At 34.0% G+C, this 19,919-nt stretch overlaps 1 protein-coding gene across 2 annotated transcripts in view; it reads left to right on the forward strand.

Moving 5' to 3' along the window:
• LOC120771911 (proton-coupled amino acid transporter-like protein pathetic) overlaps window positions 1-19,919 on the forward strand; it is a 41,924-nt gene that overhangs the window by 12,822 nt on the left and 9,183 nt on the right. The window contains exon 1 of one of the 2 annotated variants that reach the window (XM_040100198.1): window positions 13,759-13,778. The exons of the other annotated variant lie outside the window; for it this stretch is intronic. The gene's annotated coding sequence lies outside the window, so the exon portion shown is untranslated. Of the gene's footprint in view, window positions 1-13,758; window positions 13,779-19,919 lie in introns of those variants that run through there. 2 annotated transcript variants of the gene reach the window in all.

The following is a 19,919-nucleotide window of genomic DNA, read 5'->3' on the forward strand; positions in this document are numbered from 1 at the left end:
AGTATGCCGGGGCAACCCTTTTGAATGGCCACTAAGTCTGTATGCAGACGCTTTCCTTTCATGGACAAATGCATTTTTCTGAAAAGGAAGAAGTCGCACGGTGTAATATCAGGTAAATACGTGAAGTGGTTAATGGTTAAAATGTGATTTTTGGTCAAATAATCATCCTTCGGATGTTGGATTCTGAGCAATTTTGGGTCGTCAGTCAATTGGTGCGGAACAAACCGTACACACACCTTTCACAAGCCCAAATGTTCGGTCAAAAATAAATCGATGTTTTGGAGATATTCAATTTCATTTCCATGAATTACAATAATGATTTCGGCTGATTTTTAATGAATTCACGCACAGTTTCGATGGAATGTCCGGTGTTCACGGATTTTGATTGGCCCAAATGTTGATCGTCATTTATGTCCTCACGACCACTTTGAAAACGTTGAAACCACTCGTACCCTGTGCTGCGGGATAGGCAATTATCGCCATAAACTTGTTTCATCAATTGGAACGTTTCGGTAAAAGTTTTACCAATTTTAAACAAAATTTAATGTTGGCTCTTTGTTCGAAGTTCATTTTCGCACCGATAACACAAACATACTGACATACACAAAATGCAATAACTTCACTTCCAATGGATGAAATGTCATGAAATTCTCACTGATCAATCTATAAATATAGCAGATTCCAGTCGACATATAGATGGCGCCACCAGGGGGCGCTAGATTTAAAAAGTCCTGTTTACTTTGGAACGCACCTTGTATTAACCAATTGTGCGTGCGGTGAAATTTTGCTAGCGATAAGCAGCGACTCAGCTAGTTTTACGCATGCGCAGTAATGATTTCATGCGCAAGTGAATATAGGTACACAGTTGCATATACATATGTACATATATGTATATGTATGTGTGTATGAATGTAACTGCAGAAAATCGTATGATGTGCTGGAGAGGCTGTGGTCGCGGTAGCGGTAGCAAGCGTAGATGAGTCTGAAGTGTATTTAATTGAAAAGAGCAAGTGCATGATTCAGCATTTTCCTAACTTTACTAGGAAATCCTACAAAATTACTGGTTTAGAGATACTTAACTAAGCTAAACCAGCAGACTGAAACGTTACTATATTAAAAAAAGGACTTTTTATGCATGAATTATTATCCAGGGCTACGGTGGAAGCTATGAAGAAATTGTTCAGGTCGGATTAGTATGGCATACAGCTGTCATACAAACTGATCGATCAAAATCCAGTCCTTGTATGGAAAATATACGAGATATCTTCAAGAAATTTCACGTGGTTCATTATCCAAGACAACGGTGTAATCTCCGAAGAAATTGTTTAGATCGGACCAGTATAACATATAGCTGTCATACAAACTGATCGTTAAAAATCAAGATGCCATAAAAAATTGTTCCGGTGGAGGGTGCTATAGCTTAACTACTTTCGAAAAATAAATCTAAAAAATTATTGGAAGAAATTTTTTTGTGTAAACTGGTGTAATTTAAGGTTTTTTCTTCAATAATAAAAAAATAGTAATACATGTATGTATGTAGATATTTAAGACCTAAATATGAGCTTTATACATAAGCCTATCGCACTTTAATCATTGAAGTTAAATTTTATTGCAACTATTAGAATCAATATCACTTAAGATTACTTATGAGATAATCTTTTAAAGGGTGAGCCATTTCGAGGTTACCTACTATTTAAAAAAAAACACAGAAACTTAAAATTTAATGGAGAATGTATATTATCATTCGCAAGATCATTCTTTAGCATTTCTACTCTGAAAACTATCTCTTTCGAATATTAACCGCAGCTACGTCGCCGATGGTCCATGCGTGGAGTCCAATTTTCAATGACTTTTTCGAGTATTTCGACTGGAAACTGTCGAATGACACTCGTGATGTTTTGCGCCAAGGCCTGAATCGAAGCGAAACTGTCCGCATAGACCTTAGACTAAAAATATTCCCACAGAAAAGTGCAACGGCGTGATATCACACGATCTTTGTGGCCAATCGACCGTACCAAAACGTGAAATTATCTGCTTACCGAAGTTTTCCTTGGCGTCGTCTTGTTGAAGCGAAATGTCGGCGAGATCTCGAGCTTCGATTTCCGACATCAAATAGTCGGTTATCATGGCGTGATAATGGACGCCATTGACGGTTACGTTCTCACTGGCATCATTTTTGAAAAAATATGAACCGTTGACTCCACCGGCCCACAAACCACTCCACGAGATCAAGAGCTTCGATTTCAGACATCAAATAGTCGGTTATCATGGCGTGATAATGGATGCCATTGACGGTTACGTTCTCACTGGCATCATTTTTGAAATAATATGAACCGTTGACTCCACCGGCCCACAAACCACTCCACGAGATCAAGAGCTTCGACTTCAGAAATCAAATAGTCGGTTATCATGGCGTGATAATGGACGCCATTGGCGGTTACGTTCTCACTGGCATCATTTTTGAAAAAATATGAACCGTTGACTCCACCGGCCCACAAACCACTACACGAGATCAAGAGCTTCGATTTCAGACATCAAATAGTCGGTTATCATGGCGTGATAATGGACGCCATTGACGGTTACGTTCTCACTGGCATCATTTTTGAGAAAGTATGGACCGATGATTCCACCGGCCTGTAAACCACTCCAAACCGTTGTTTTTTCTGAATAAAATTGAAGATCCTGAATTTCTTCAAGCTACTCTTTATTCTAAATGTGCCAAATTTACTTTTTTCGTAACAGTTGAGCCAGAAATGGACCTCATCGCTGAATAAAATTTCGCTCTAAAAACATCGGAGCTCCTGGAACCTTTTCAAGAGCTCATTGAGCGGAGCGCTGTTGTTTGAAAAGGTCGAGGTGCTTCAGTTCTTGCACAAGCTATATTTTATACTCCTTCAATTTAAGATCTCGAAGTAAAATGCCTTTAAATCCTCCCATACGTCAGTCCGAGTTGCTACGAATGCCACCGAATCGACTCACCACGGTCTTCGTCGAATATTATTATCTCAATATTATCCAATATTGAATGCTGGGTCTCAGGAAGGCTGATGGTGCTGCGAATAGTGCGCTCAGCAGGCCGATTATGTTGACCATAAGTGGAGTGAAGCTCACGAAATACAGGGTTTGTCCGGAAAGTAATAGGACTGAGTCGATTTAAAAAAATGTATTGAACCAATCGTTACAACTCTTTAAAAACTTTCAAAATAGGCACCTTCTGCGTTGATGCAGCACTGCCAGAGCGATTTCCAAGCATTGAAGGCGTCACGGAAAGCATTCTCCCGAATAGCATTGAGAGCCGAGGTGCATGCTGCTTGTCTCCCCTCTACCGTTTCAAAATGCTTGTCGGTGTTCGTCGAAGTCGCCGGTCTCTCAACACGATCTTCATCAGCGATCTCTTCCACGCCCTCCAAAAAGGTTGGGTGCCACCGAAACACACCAAGTTTGCTTGATCATATCAAACATCTCTGTCGCACGGAATTTAATCGCGTATTTATACTATACTTTTCGGGTCGCACCACTCACAACAACACAACACAACACGTCGCGTGAAATGTTCGTCCTGTCTCTCCACGTGCTCAGAGACAATTGACCAGCCGCTCGTTCGTTAGCTAGGAACACACTCTAGCGAATCCAGTCGGTGCGCCCACGCTCCGAAGTACAGTCGCGACGAAAGAAAATCAATCTTATTACTTTCCGGACAAACCCTGTACATTCTTTACAGAATTTGAATTTTCGTAACAAAGTTGAACGATTTGTAAGACGTAAGCCTTTCCATGATGAAATGCCAAACAATAATGAACAAAAATAACATGACAGCTTGGCACGACTCACGCGTGATCTGTCAAAAAAAGGCGATTGGAAAAGGTACCGCTACTTGTATCCCCCGTTATATGTATCTAGCTTGATAGCATATTTCTTTTATGTGCGTCTAGTATAAAAAATGCTTTATGTTTACAACAAATATTTTAAGAAAAATGTATATGCTCTGCTAACCGCAGTATATCGCTCCTCTTATCATTATTATAAAACCACTTAGCCGTAATTATAACTGTGTACTTGACTTCTTTTCACCTGTCTATACTTGTTTATTAGATTGCTTAATCTTAACTTAACTTAACAACTTGACAATCTTAGAATCTAAAGAGCTCATTGCCAAATATTAGCATAACTAAGCACTGTTTCTGTTGCTGGCTGCCGTAATCTTTACGATGCCTGAGCCACTTATTATAAAATTTTGGTAATTACGCAAGTGTCTGACAATCAAATCATATTTAAATTGGTGCACAACAATTTTTGGCATTTTTATAAAGGTGCCATTTCAGCGCAAATGTGTATATACGTATGTATGTGCCTGTGAGAATTTCGTCAGCAAGTTGCAGTACATAACAGTTAGATTTGGTAAACAACCGTCATTATCAATTCATTTGTATTAAAAGTGAAAACAAATTGAGATATTAGACCAACAGCTGGATTTCTATAGTCCTTTATATATATTTACTGATATACTTATATATAACAAAACAACAGCGACAGCAACAAAATAATATAATCGCCTATGTTTTAATAGTCTTAAGTATCGACAACATTATTTGCTGTACTTAAACGCAGCGCTGCTATCTTTGGTGCTTATAAATTGACACAATACCGCAGATAGCCAATGGAGGCCAAATGCAGCCAATCGATCAAACCTCTAGTATGGGCTTTGTCTTTAAGTGGCTATGCTTTGCAGCTTTCAACTAGTATAAAAAAACAAATATTGAGATTTCTTAATATGCGTTTAATTATGTGGGTTAGTTATCTTTCAATTTGCCACGAAACAAGTACGGACGAAAGTGAAGACATCACTGATCAAAAGGTTTGTTTGTCAACAAAGATTGAGTGGGTTTTTTTTGGAAATTTTACACAAAGTGTAGGTATTTCTATTTGCAGTGATTTATCATAATTATTAATCAAACCACTGAATCGCCCATACAATGTATGTGGCTAAGTCGCTTAGCCTGAACATTCGTTGCTACATTTTTGGTTTTCAATATAACATACTTGTATGACTTAAAGTTTACTAGAATATTTTAAAAAAATGTCGATCACAAAGCAATACAATTTTTTTCGAATATCTCCTTATTGATTAAATTATTCCCTACCTTTTTAAAGAAAAAATTACAGAAACTTCAAATTTAATGGTGAATATTTTTTATCATTCGAAAGAACATTTTTTGGCTTTTATTTTTTAAAGATTATCTGTTTCAAATGTTGGATGCGGCTACGTCTCAGATGGTCCATCTCTTGAGTCCAATATTAGATGACTCGTTCGAACATTTCGACTGGTAACTAGCGAATTATACGCTTGATGTAATGTTTTGCTCCAACGCCTGAATCGAAGCGGGATTGTCCGCATAGACTTTAGACTATCCTCAAGGGAAAATCAACCGGCACAAAACGTGAAATTATCTGCCACCGAAGCGTTCTCTCAATAAACCCATTGATTGATGCGATAAGTGGGAAGTGGTACCGTCTTGTTGAAACCAAATGTCGCCGAGATCACGAGCTTCAATCAAATCGTCGGTTATTATGTATAGCGTGTTAACGGTTTACATTGATGGTTACGTTCTCACCGGTATCATTTTTGAGGAAATATGAACCCATGTTTCCACCGGCCCACAAAACACACTAAACCGTAATCTTTTCAGGTTGAAATGGCAGCTCTTGAATCTCTTCCGGTTGCTCTTCATCCCAAATGTAGCATTTGTGCTTGTTTACATAGCCATTGAACCAGAAATGAGCCTCATCGCTGAACAAAATTTGACTCGTAAGCAATGGTTATAAAATTTACGGTCGATTATTACTTAATCTCATTACTAAGGACTGTACAGAACAGTCCTTACTTACTCAACATAGTTTACTGTAGTTCACTCGACCGCAATTTCTGCCCCGCGAGTGAATTTTTCTAGTTTGAAAACAAAAAAACGATTGCAAGAGACTACATCTTGAGAGTGTAATGTATGAGACAGCCATTCGTAGCATAATCCGACCAATTAGAGCGTGGCAGCGATGGACGTGAAGACCTTTTTAAGGCTCTCGGACGACTTCTTTTTGCTTTCAAACTTGAGAAAGGCACTTTCGCAACAGAAATTATAGACTAATGAGATTGAGGGCTAGGGAGGCTATTTTAAGACCTTTAGAAAACATATTTGTTTTACTGTATAATGAAGTTGGGCCCCTTCTGTATAAAATCGTATATAGCACATTGCTATGCACAACGAACTTGTATTCAGTCAGGGTATTATTTTCCAAAGTCAAGATTTAATTTCAAATTACTATTTCGAATGTATTTACCATCTGTCATTTAATCACGCTTCTCTTATTTTATAATTAGCTTATAATTACAAAAACATAAACAACTAAGCCTGAAATTTTAACAAATTATCAACGAAACTATTCTTCCGCAAATGTAGCTTTTTGGAAACTTTTGAATACCTTGGAGTACCTTGCGCGAAACCTTGAAACTCTTAAAACCTCTACAAAAAAGTTCAGTTTTGTTCGTGGAGACAATTGCAAAATGCAAACTTCACACGACTTAAAAAAGTAACGCCGTATAATCGTCCTGTGACAACAAACACTGCACCTATCGGTTAGGTAACCGGTTACTTATAAAAGTACCACCAGAGATTTCTGTTAAAGTTTCTATGTGGTTTTTAACGCTGTATAAGCGTCCCACGACAACAATCCCTCAACTTACCGGTTAAATCACCGGTTATTTACCCAAAAGCACTACCCGAGGTTTTTGTTTAAGTTGCTATGAGGTTTTTAAGGCCCAATTGATAATTCTAACTGAAAATCTTGTGTATGAGTTATCGTCTATACTTTTTTTCTACTCAAGGCCTTATGAATTGCAGCGGGTGTATAATGAGTTGTCAAAAAAGTTTTGCGGTATTTTTATTGAAATTGAAATGAATTTTTGATGACTCATGCCCAGCTCTTGACCGATGCTACCGCTGCTACTATGCCGGTCTCTTTCGACCAATTCAGCGTTTTGATCGCAATTTTCGACGACAGGCCTTCCGGAGCGTGGCGCATCTTCGACCACCTCTACACCAGAACGAAAACGTTGAAAACATCGTTGTGCGGTGGAAATGGAAACTGTATCGGGTCCATAAACTGCACAAATTTTGTTGGCGGCTTGAGCTGCATTTTTGCCTTTATCGTAGTAGTACTGTAAAATACGCAGTATTTTCTCTTTATTTTGCTCCATGTTTGCGACGCTATAACTCCCGAACGACTTAAAAGAAACGACAATCAATCAAACACGTGTTAGCGCGTGAAATGAGCTTTCCACAAAGGTATAGCATGACCCGATGCGACGAATAAAACTAGAACTACGCGCTTTCAGCGCCAACTAGCGAAAATACCGCAAGACTTTTTTGACAACCTATTATATTAGTTTCCGCGCTAATACTTTGAATTTATTTCAATTTTTGTAAAGAGTTTTGGTTGTTTAGCTGGAAATAGGTTCGATAGCTCCTTGAATATTCGTGAAAAAGTTTTTGCGATTACAAACGTTATGTTGTTTATTGTAGAAACTCGAGTTGAACCTGCTTCATAGTAGTTCTTTTAGCATAAGTTTAGGTAAACTAGCCTCATTCATTACACACATTTCACCCTATAAAACTCAAAATATCGCATACTTTTTTTCGAGCCTTATGCTCTTCAAGCTGAAATTTTCTTCTAAATTCGGTAATATTGAGTATGACGTCTTTTGGCACGCTTTCAGCCATACTAAACCAGTTTACAATACAGTTATAAAATAAAATTATGTCTGAAAAAATGTTAAGAAAGAAAATCAAACAAATAATAAACACAGTAAATCAAAACCAGATCACGCACCGAGTCAGTATATCAACACCAGATTACACCCAGAAAAGTGGGCGACCATTTCTTAAGACCATACCATAAACTAAAAAGTTGCCAACGAGCGCAATCTTATCACAAAATGTTGGCATGAACCAGTTTTTGTCAATTTTTTTGAAAGGTGTTAAAGTTTAATGCTTTAATAAGTGTTTAAGTTTCAGCAAAAGCAATAAATGACAATCAGTTTTCTTTTTATCAAACTTTGTAGATATTGTTTTACTATATCCTATATACCTAGGCCTGTCGGCGGACGTTGTAAATCAATGGAATACCCTACAAATACATATTCACATATGTTCAGTATATCCAATGTATCAGTTTTATGACTTTTTATAGACTGTTGGTAATTTGAAGAACTAGATATAACAAAAATCGATGACTCAGTTTGATGCAGGTCAGGTGACTTGTTAGAACACTACGAGTATAATGACTCATATACTGATTCCTAAACGCGTTACAGAACAAAACTGGAAAGGGAAGATAATGCTGGAGAAATCAGCAAGGATACAAATTAACCATCAAGCTTAAGCTTAGACGTGGCGAAAGAGCACTGAAGAGGGTAAATGCAGTGGACGTCCAAAAAGAGTTTGTTACCGACGAAAACTACAAAAAAGTCCACAAAATAATATTGGATGACCGTAATAGCCTTGACAGACGGCAGCGTTAATCCGGATTAACTACGCACTTAATCAGATCAAAATTTGTAGGTAACAGACGGCAGCTATGCGAGTTTGAAACTCTCATAAACAGCTCATTGTCCTTTTTATAATATTTTCAATGAAAATTGATAGAAGATAAACATTACGGTTGCTAGCCGACCAATTTTTACCAAACCATTTTTTATTACAAAAGCATATCAACACATTATTTTTAAAACTGCATCATAACATAGAAGTTTTACTGATATTACATTGAGAATTTGATAAACAGCTGTCAGGGTTGCTTGTATTTCATTCACAATAGATGAAAATTGGCCATTTTTAACAATGTTGCCAACGAAAATCTCACAAACTCCATAAAATTTTGAGAGTTATTTTTGGATTCAGCAACGGAGTTAGCTGTGGTAACTCCTGAATTAATCCCGAAAAATGCAATTAATCTGGTTTAACGCTGCCGTCTGTCAATGCTATAAGTAAAGTTGTTTGAGATAGCAGGCACTCTAAAGATATCAATTGAATATGTACATAGATCATATAAACCACGATAATTTGGATATGAGCAAGCTCTGTTCAAAGTGGGAGCTCACTTTTGACTAAAAACACAGAAGACTTGATGAATGGGAGCAGTGTTTGGAGATGTTCCAGTGTAATAAATGCGAGTGGCTCCATCATTACACTCCGAAGTGCACTCAACAACCATCCGAGTGGACTGCACACGATGAAGTTGCTTCAAAGCGTGGAAAAACAGTCGGCTGGCAAGGTTATGGCGTCTGTATTTTGGGTTGCGCATGGAATAATTTTCAGTGACTACCTTGAAAGATGAAGAACTTTCCGCAGCGAATACTGCATAGCGAGGTTGGACCGTTCGAAGAACGAAATCGATGAAAAACAGTCGAATTTGAAGAGAAAGAAAGTACTGTCTCTCCAAAACAATGCATCGTATTACAAGTTAGTGAAAACGATGGCAAAAATCTTTGAAAAATCTTCAAACTGTGTTCGCATCCAACGTATTCTCCAGATTTCATTCTCAGCGACTGTTTTTTGTTCTCAGATCTCAAACGAATTCTGGCTGGGAAGAAATTTTCGTCGAATGAAGAAATGATCGCCGAAACTGAGGCTTATTTTGAAGTAAAAGACAAATGGACTGCAAAAATGGTATCGAAAAGTTGGAGTGTCGCCTTGATCAGTGTATAACCCTTGAAGGCAACTATGTTGAATAAAAAAATGGTTTTACTATGGTAAACCAGAGGCTTTTCATTTGACCGGTTGAGCTATTGACTCCTCACAAGAATTGGCGTATCCTCACAAAACGCAGTCTTATGGGTTTAATCACAAAACAGCGACAGTTGGTTTAGACGATCGTGTGCCTAGATCTCCAATAGTTTGTTCCAATAAAGTAATCATTTAATCCGCTAAATGGAACCGCCTGCTAGAACCTTCTATAACTAAGACGATAGAATAGGCTATCAACTTGGTAAACTAAAAAGTTAATCAGCTCTCATATGCCGTACTCTCAATCGTATGAATCGCGATAATGAATAAAATATGAAGTAAAAATTTCACTTAAATCAGTTCCAGGAATTAAGGATCTGATAAGAACATATATATTATCCCACATACTTGCGTACTTTTTGTGTGAAATTAAAACGCTTTTAAATACCTGCACATATTTCGTAAAATTTAAAATTTATGACGCGCATATATCATTTGTCGACGTGCAGACAAGCTCGTTTAAATGCGTGAGCGATAACTTGAAACGTGTTTAAGTGAGCTATAAATGAATATGCTACTTGATATATGTATGACTTACAGAATCCTTCCAATCTGAAAATGGCAAGTCACCTTCAAATGATTAGATTACATGCCAATTGTAAGCCATTCGCTAGATCTTTTATTATTTCCTACGAAATTTATAAATTGTTGACGAAAGTCTAAGGAGCAGCAGCTGGCGTCTTCATCGCTCGTAACCGGCATTGGATACTTGCTTTTTGAAGAGCGCGCTGTGTTGCCATATCTAGTTTTTTCATACAGGTTTATGGTACAGTAGAGGCCCGCTAATCCGGATCAATTAAAACCGGCCCCTATCCGGTATACAAGGAAATCCGGATTACCAAAGACATATCAGAACTATGTATTATGAAAAAATATTTATAAATTTATGTTTGTTTGTTATAACAAATAATACACATGTTCCAAAAAAACAAAAAAACACTTAAACCAATAAAGCATAAAAGCGAATGAAGTGAATAATAAACACGTGATCCGGATTAGAGAATACGGATAGAGAATGTCGGTCCGGATTACAAGGGACATAATAGAAATTTTGAGTTTTTTAACCCTGTCCGGATTACAGTGGAATCCGGATTAGGCCATGTCCGGATTAGCGGGCCTCTACAGTAGCATGAAAATTTATGCTAAAATTCAGTGTACGAGTTATGGTTGTGGAATAGTTCAGGTTTTGACTAAGGCTTCAAGAGAAATCATTGAACCGAGCTCGCCTAAATTTTTAAGGGATACTAATTATGTATCGATTTGTGGGTTAAAACCACTATACGACACTACTTTTATAGAATGTGATCTTGCTATTTGAAATATAAATATATTTTCTGGGTGATGCTTGTAAAAATTTATTCCGCTAGATGCCGCTATAGTCCTATCGCTGCAAAAAATCGATTTTGAAAAGATTTTGAAGCCTACATTTACTAATTTCACAGAAAATTATAATTATTATGTAAAGCCAGAAGACAACTACCAAAATTGGAAGCTCTAAATTAAATGAAGCTACAAAAGACGAAGGAATCTTTAAAGGCTTAGAAATTATGATACGAAGTATTCATGAAAACTTCGAGATGTAATGTTCTTATGTTTCGAAATCACTCAAACTATTGCTTAATCACATTGGAAGAGTTACATTATCTATTCGTTGATTATTACTAACATAGCATTATTAATTAAAAAATAACAAAAAATAGTTTGTTTGTAAATACGTATTATGATAATAAAAATATTTGCTTAGCAAGGTTGTTACTAGTTTATAGAGGTTTACGCCGTTCATTAAATGTACATAATACGCGTAGATATATGTAGTTCTTGTTTATTTAACACATTCTTTAAAGAACATTGACGTGGGTGATAAAATTCTAACACTCATTGACTGTTAGCATTGCGAAAGAATGTTAGTACTGTGATAAAAAAGTTTTCGTTTTCACTATTGTAAATAAACATATTTTTATTTTACTGTGTTTTTGTACTTGGACGCCAAAATGGTAATGGCCTGTGAAAAGAGCCACAACTAGGGAGAGCCTAGCCTTACTGAGGGCAAAAAAATCACTAGATCTCTAGCGAAGTACGGGTGGTAGCTCAGGTAGAACAGTAGTGGATGGTAGCCCGCGAAGCCCAGTAGTAGAACACAAGAGGATACGGGAACACCAATACGCTCCCATTTAACCGATAGCGGTTCTAGGGTACCTTTCATTGCTAGCTCATTAGCTCTGCAAATTCCTGCGATTCCGGTATGGCCTGGCAACCATACCAGTCTTATCACACTGGATGCTATTGATAGCAAAGTTTGGCACTTCTCGACCAACCATGCACTGTTACTGAGTTCAAGGCTAGTATCGCCGCTCTGCTATCTGAATGAATGGTCACTTCTCTGAGTCACTACTCTGAAGGAGGCTGCACTCCGGAGCAATAAATCTGCTGCTTCCTTAATAGCAAGGAAGACACTGCAATAATCAGAAAGTTTGAAGGTGGAGTGTGGAGTGCCTGACAGTAAACCCGTCCGGCAACCTTCCCCAAAATCTTTGACCCATCTGTAAAGAAGCTTACTGTCCCTCTCCTTCAACGGCTTCTTCCCATATATGTACAACTCCTTCGTCGGTATATAGGCAGAGTGATGCAGTATGAAGTCAAACTGTCTGAGGATATCCAAATGTGCAGATACGTGTTCTCTTAAGAACACAGATTCTCTGAGTCCCATAGCATACATCGTCTGCATAGACAATTACCCGGCAGCCCCGTTCCTTAAGTTTTTTTAAGCACGTCATTAACGACAAGGTTACATAGAAGAGAAGAAAGAACTCCCATTTCGTCGACCGCGTGCGTTGCCCCATTCCGTTTAAATCACTCTGGCGCACAGAAGACCGAGAATAAGGTGTCTGAGGTTTGATTCAAGCCCAAGTTACTGCTCTGTAACTACTCTACTTTCGATGCAATCAAAGTTAACAGTTTTTCTTGTTTTTGTTTTTGTGCATTATGTATCTGAATTCAGTACGACTTAATAAGCATCTAAGTTGGATCATTTTCTTATAATACTAACAAGTTCTTTGCAGACTTTCAGAGAGTGTTTTCACTTTGTCGAAACTTTCTCAATAATTTCTGTCCTCTACCAGTAACTCTGTTCTAAATTATAGCTATAGAACTAAGCTCAATTTTTTGAGAGTTCAGGGAATGTTTCAATCAGGCGCGATTCTGCTACGCATCCATATTAACAGGAACAGCAATTCTTCAGAAACCATAACGAATCCACAAAGCGCAAAAAATCGTATATACCAGAAAGGTATTTATGAGTGAGAGTATATAAAGATTTATGCATCTAAATAACATATGGTATATGAGCATAAGTGGAAATTTACCTTTCCTTAGTGTTAGTTTATTCATAAAAAATTGTTTGTTGTTCAGTACATTGTACTCATACCTCTATATACTGACATATATCTATATGTATGTATATGTACATATATACATATGTATGTTTTTATATAAGATTTCTTACTCCTTCGCTTTATCAAAATTTATTTCGTTTGTTTTTTGATATGATAAGTTAAATTGACTTTAGTAATTGATTTTAAGCGGTTTTAATTATTTTATGTTCCCCGTAGTCAATCAATATACTTTAACTAATGTACTAACTTATAAATGTTACTTTTATTTGATTATGTTGTTGTTTTTTCAGGTTGTTGTTTCTTTTGGCTTTTTTTTGCTTTACTTTTTTATTTGAAGCGTGCGAACGTCTTGTCAATTCATTCAGCGGTTAGTTATTGTTATTGCCACAGTGCTACAAATCGTACTCTATTACGATTAATTTGCGACGTAGCAATCAGTTGGCACTGGTCAATCCAAGAGTGCGGTTTATTTTTCTAAAAATCGCATTAAAACAAGAAGAAAGTTATTTCATCCAAAAATATTTTTTTTTTAATTTGAACTTTGTTAAAGGTAAAAAAAATTAGATTAGTGGTTTAACAATTTTTTTTTATATGAAATATTTTTTTTTGTTATAAAAATATTTTTTTTTGTTTTTGCTATAAAAATATTTTTCGAATTTCCTTTATAATTTTTGTTCAACTTTGGTAAATATGAAAGTTAAACAAAATTAGTGATGAAACAATGTTTTTTATATGAAATATTTTTTTTATAAAAACAATTTTTTTCTGTACATGAAAATTATAAATTTTTTTGTGTTGAATAAAAGTTTCAACTAAATTTTTCGAAAAATTAAAAAAAAATATACGTTTAACTTTGTGAAAAGAAAAAATAAAATAAAATTTAGTGATTTATTTTGTGGATGTGAAATTCAAAATAAATTTTATAATAAAAAAAAACTCAAAAACCTAAGAAAATTAAAAAAAATACATTCTTTCAACTTTGGTATAGTTAAAAATAAAAATATTTTTTTTGGTGATAAAATGGGTTTTATTTCATTTGCGAAAAATTTAAAATACTTTTCTTATAAATATAAAAAATCGTGGTAAAAAAATTTTTTGAATGTGAGAAATTTAAATTATATGTTGTTTTTTTAATTTTAAAACTAATCGTTTAACTTTATTAAGTATACAAGTAAAAAAATAGTGGTGAAACAATTTTATGTTGTGGAGGAGAAATATATAATTAAAAAAATATTCCCTTTACTTTGGTAAAAGAAAAAATAAAAAGGAAATTAGTGGTTATACTATTTTTTCGTGCTAAAATTGTTTTTGTTTTTTTTTTTTGACAAAAAATTAAAACCTTTTTTATATAAAATTTTTAAGGAATTTTTCCAAAAAAAAAATTTTTTAATATTCGCTTAACTTTTTTTAAAGATAAAAATAAAAAACTAGTGATAGAACTATTTTTTTTAGTGAGCGAGAAAACTAAAATATTTTTATTGAATAACATATAGACATGTATGTTATTAACAATGTGTGGAGTTCATCAGTTTTATTAATTTCTAAACCACGTATGATAATATTATATTCTATGTATGTATGTAAATTTACATAGAATATATATACTTTTTATATGTATGTATATTTATATAGAATATAATATTATCTGGTAAATATTTAAATAAAATAAAAAGAAATTAATAATACTTAAATAAATTTTTTGGTCGAAAAATTGTTGTATAAAAAATTTAACTAATTTTTTCCAAAAAATTAAAAAAAAAAATAATTTTAAATTTGTTTGCGGTCAAAAAAAAAAAAACAAATTAGTGGTCGAAAATTAAAGCATTCTTTTTTTGTTATATAAAATTTGGAACTAATTTCTTCGAATATATGTAAATATAGAAATATTGGTTCAACTTTGTTAAAGGTAAAAATAAAAAACTAGTAATATAAAATTTTGAGCTAATTTTTTACAAAAAATTAAAAAATTTACTTTTAACCTTATTAAAAATAATAATAAAAACTAGTGGTAAAAATATCTTCTTTTTTTGTTTTTTTTGTTTTTGAGAGCGAAAAATATTTTTTTGTTATACAAAACCTTGAATTAATAATATCAAGAGTTCATAATTTTTATTAATTTTGACAACACATACATAAGTATATCTGGCGTATGATATTAACTGATTAATAATTAAAACAAATTAATATATTCATAACAATAATATTTACATAAATTAAATACAAAAGAAAATAAAAAAAATATTTATTAATATCTATTCATAAAAGTTATATAAATTAAAAAATAATAATAACAAATAAAATATAAAAAAAAAATTGTTTTGTTGCTAAAAATTTATTTTAAAACAAAATTATAAAAGATCGGAAGAGCACACGTCTATGTAAATTTAAAAAAAAATAAAAAAATATAAAATAAAAAACATATAATTTTTTTCGCTAAAAAATAATTATAAAACATTATTATAAAATTTAATTAGTATTTAAACGATTTAAATTAAAAAAAAAACTAATATATTGGTTTTTCCTTTCAAAAATTATTTTAAAACAAAATTATAAAAATTTATTAATATTTATAAAAATCATATAAATTAAAACTAAATATTAATAGCAAAAACACATAGATTTATTTTTTTTTCTAAAAACCTATTTAACAGAAGTATATATAAATAAAAGGATATAAAAATTTTTGCTAAAAATTTATTTTAAAACAAAATTATAAAAATTATTTATAAAAAACATGTAAATTTAAAAAAAATTTAAAAAAATATTTAAAATAAAAAACATATAATAATTTTTTTTTCTAAAAAATAATTATAAAACATTATTATAAAATTTAATTAGTATTTATAAAAATCATATAAATTAAAAAAAAAAATAATAACAAAAACACATAGATTTATTTTTTTTTTTTTCTAAAAATTTATTTAACAAAAATTTATACATATATGTATGTATATAAATAAAAGGAAATAAAAAAGTGCGATATTTATTTCCCTTACTAAACGTTTAATTTTGCTCGCTAAAGTCAAGCATATTCATCAAAGCAGTTTTTCATTGGCATCGCAATTTGATAACTTCGAATATTTGCATACTTGAACAAGCAACGGCACGTGCAAACTTATTCGATTACACAAAATTTACAGTTAAAAATGCACTAAGCTAAGCAATTATTTAAGAATTGGATTATATAAAAAATGTATTCACCTTTTTGCAAGCAGTGCTAAAATAATTTAATTATGATATATCGAGTTACGAGAACTCAGTTGTGTCTAGACTATATCTATATACTCGTATATATGTATAAAGATAAAGTGACGTAAAAAATGGCGTATGTGATAAAATTGCACTAAAATGTCAATAAACACAGTACACTGGCTTTGTTGTACACTAACATTTACCACAAGAAATATTATGTGTATGTGAACGCGAACGAATCATGAAAAATGGTTAAGAGTTCGAAAGTGTTACACTGCTAACTCGATCCTTATTAATCAAACAATATGTAAATCATTCGGAAGTGAACATATGAAACCCTACTTCAAATCCCTCATTGCTTTCAAAGGCTACAATTTTCTTCGGTTGTGTTATTTCTTACGGTTAGGGTACCACAAATTTATTGAGGCGGTTACTATTAATTCCAGAAACTTCGCTAGTTTCGCTAAAGGTGTGTCCATATCAGTCTGCCACATCCGCCACTAGAACGGGAAGTGACAAGTTTCCATCTCGCCTTCCTCTATACAGCTTTGGCAAAGGACGTCCAACAGAATATTTAGTCTCCCCGGTATGAACCCCCTCCAGTCAAACATCTGCAATTGCGCCGAGATAGGCTTAACAAACTTAAGTTCGGAGGACGTATTACGGTTCACGCTGTGCCAGAGGGATCTCGTAGTCACACAAATGCTGTTTGTTGACCAGAACACAATTTTGTTTAATTTTAATATAAAGTAGCCGAATTCTAATTTCTCTACTACCAATTGAAAAGCATTTTAGAAAGTTCTAATTTTCTAATTAACATGGTATTTGAAGTCTTTGGGACAGCACCTATGGCTTCTACTTGATCTATACCAGTTTGTTCGATACCCTTTATTCCAAAGTCTCGCACAAAATCAAAAACTTTTAACTCTTGGCCATGAATATTACTCCTGCGTAATATTTCGTAGACGATCAAACACTTCTGACTGCTGATTCTGGTGGTTCAGTGTACTGAGAAATTCCTGGCAACATCTGCTAAAATACGCCATTAACTTCGATATTAATGAATGAATTACAATCGCCCTTCACTTTCTCGGCATATTTATGACCATTATCCTTGTAAACTTAACGTAAGAGTGATTATAATCAAAAGCGTCATGTGATTATAAAATAACGGCAAAAAAAAACAACTTAAATAACTTAGAACTTGATATTATGCATACAATAAACAAATAAACATATAACTTTTAACTTTTATATGAAAACGCCTTAAATATTTTGCGCTAAGTAATACAATTTAACGAAAATTTAGCAGCACAAGCATTTACCAAGCACCCTTTGCTAGTTTGTTGTGGAAATTTTAATTTCATTTTATATTTGTATACATACACATATTGGTTATCGAACAATCAGGTCTTTACCACCACATACAAATAAAAATTATACGTCACTTTATTAGCGCATATAAAGATTTCTCGATCGGCGCCACTTCAGCTACTCAAATTTGTTTGGCTCGCTAACAACCGGCCGCTGCCCAAAACCAACAATCAGAAGTGTCCAAAGAATTGTTAAGACGCGATTAGATAAGAGCTTGTTAACAGCCCTGTTAACAGAATGCTTAATTGTGTGGATGGATTTACCGGTAATGTGACAAAAAAGTCATAAACAATTTCATTGCAAAACAATTCTTGCGAAAAGGTGGTTCGCTTGATTTTTATCAGGCATACCGTTTACGGCGTCTATAAAAATCGAAAAATTTTATTCGAAACGATTATGATTTGACTAAGGTTAAGAGAGGCACTGAATATCCGGCTCCTTACAAGGATTTTCGAAACTTTGGCAATCAACATTTTATTCAGGTAGAGTGTTTCTTTTAGTTCTGTGGATTTCCAGAAGACATAAAGCGGGTATAATTTTAGGGGGTATTCTGGTCTAGGAGCATAAATTTCAAGTAATTTTTAAAGTGTCGTAAAAAAAAGGTAATTGGTATTTTTACTATCCATTTTTATATTAATTATTTGTTAATTTTAGAAGAGTACAGAAAACAATTAAAAACTAAAAAAAGTAAAAAATTTCAAAAATTATGATCTGGCGAAGTGGGGGGCCTTTAAAACTTTCCACGTGACCATACCCATGATTTCAACCCTCCTAGTTATCTGAAACCAAAAAAAAAGATTATTAATCTATAACAATGTCGCAATGGCCGGAACTACGGAGAAGTGGGAAAACATTTTTTTACAAAATGGCGACTGCCTGAAAAAAAAAAGATTTTCTGGATCACTTTTTCTGACTAAATCGAATTTTTTAAAAATAATAAAAATAAAAATTTGGCGATGGGGTTAGTTCCAACCATAGTAAATCGGTCCAGTAGAACCTGAGAAATCGTGGGTATCGCTCCGAAAATGTCAGTTTTGAGAAAAACGCGTTCAAAGTTTAGGAGACAATTCTAGTGAACACGGACGCCACGTCACAAAATCGGCTGTATCTCCGAAAATAAGTCGAATTTTGAAAAATCCTTCCAAGGTTATATTTTTGAAAGTCTGAACTTTCAAGATATGCAAAAGAAAATCGATTTTTTCAAAATCCTAGACAAGAACACCCCTTTAATGTTGTCTACAAAAATTTAGCTTCATTATAAAGATAAGAGTTTATTATTATGTTTTAAGACTGATTTCGTACAAGTGATCGCCGAGTTTGACTCTAACAAATACCAGCCGAGTGGCCCAATTTTTTTACACTTTTCACTGCAATTGGAGACACATGTCAACTATAACGCGCCGAATATACTCTTCCAAGGCGGCAAACGTCTCAGGTTTATCAACGTATACAAGCAAATTCAGATAACCCCACAAAAAATAGTACACTGGGTTAAATCACACGATCTTCGTGGTCAGGCTACAGGCACACGACGCGATATCATGCGTTTACCAAAAATTTTCTTCAATAGACTGATTATTTCGTTGGGTGTACAATTGCTTGTATAGCATGTAGCGACCTCTTGTTGAAACCAAAGATCGTACACATAAACATACCCCAAAACTGGCGCGAACAAGTCATTAATCATGACTCTATAGCGTTCCCTAATGACAGTAACATTATATCCGTCTTCATTTTTCGAGAGATATGCACCAATGTTACCCTGTGTCCATATCAAATAGTGAATTTGAGGAGTTAGGGGCGTCTCAACAATGGCTTACAACAAAAAGTGAGCTTCGCCGTTGAAGAATCGCTCTTATCGAACCATTATTACGCTCTTAAAACATATGACTACAGGGTAAAATATTTTTTTTTTTTCATAAGAAACTTACTCGATTTGCAAACGTTGTTACAGAGTAAATCTATTCATTTTGAAATGAATGAAAAATCAACTGATTATAAATCAAGTACTCGTAAGAGTTGTCAAAAAGTCAATCTTGAAAAGAAGTATTGCCTGAATGAAAACCACAACTCAAACATAATAAGCACCAAAAGCCAAACCACCGTGACAATCTAGAACCCTTTG

The sequence above is a fragment of the Bactrocera tryoni genome, chromosome 3 (genome assembly GCF_016617805.1).
Source record: "Bactrocera tryoni isolate S06 chromosome 3, CSIRO_BtryS06_freeze2, whole genome shotgun sequence".
NCBI classification, from domain to species: Eukaryota; Metazoa; Arthropoda; class Insecta; order Diptera; family Tephritidae; genus Bactrocera; species Bactrocera tryoni.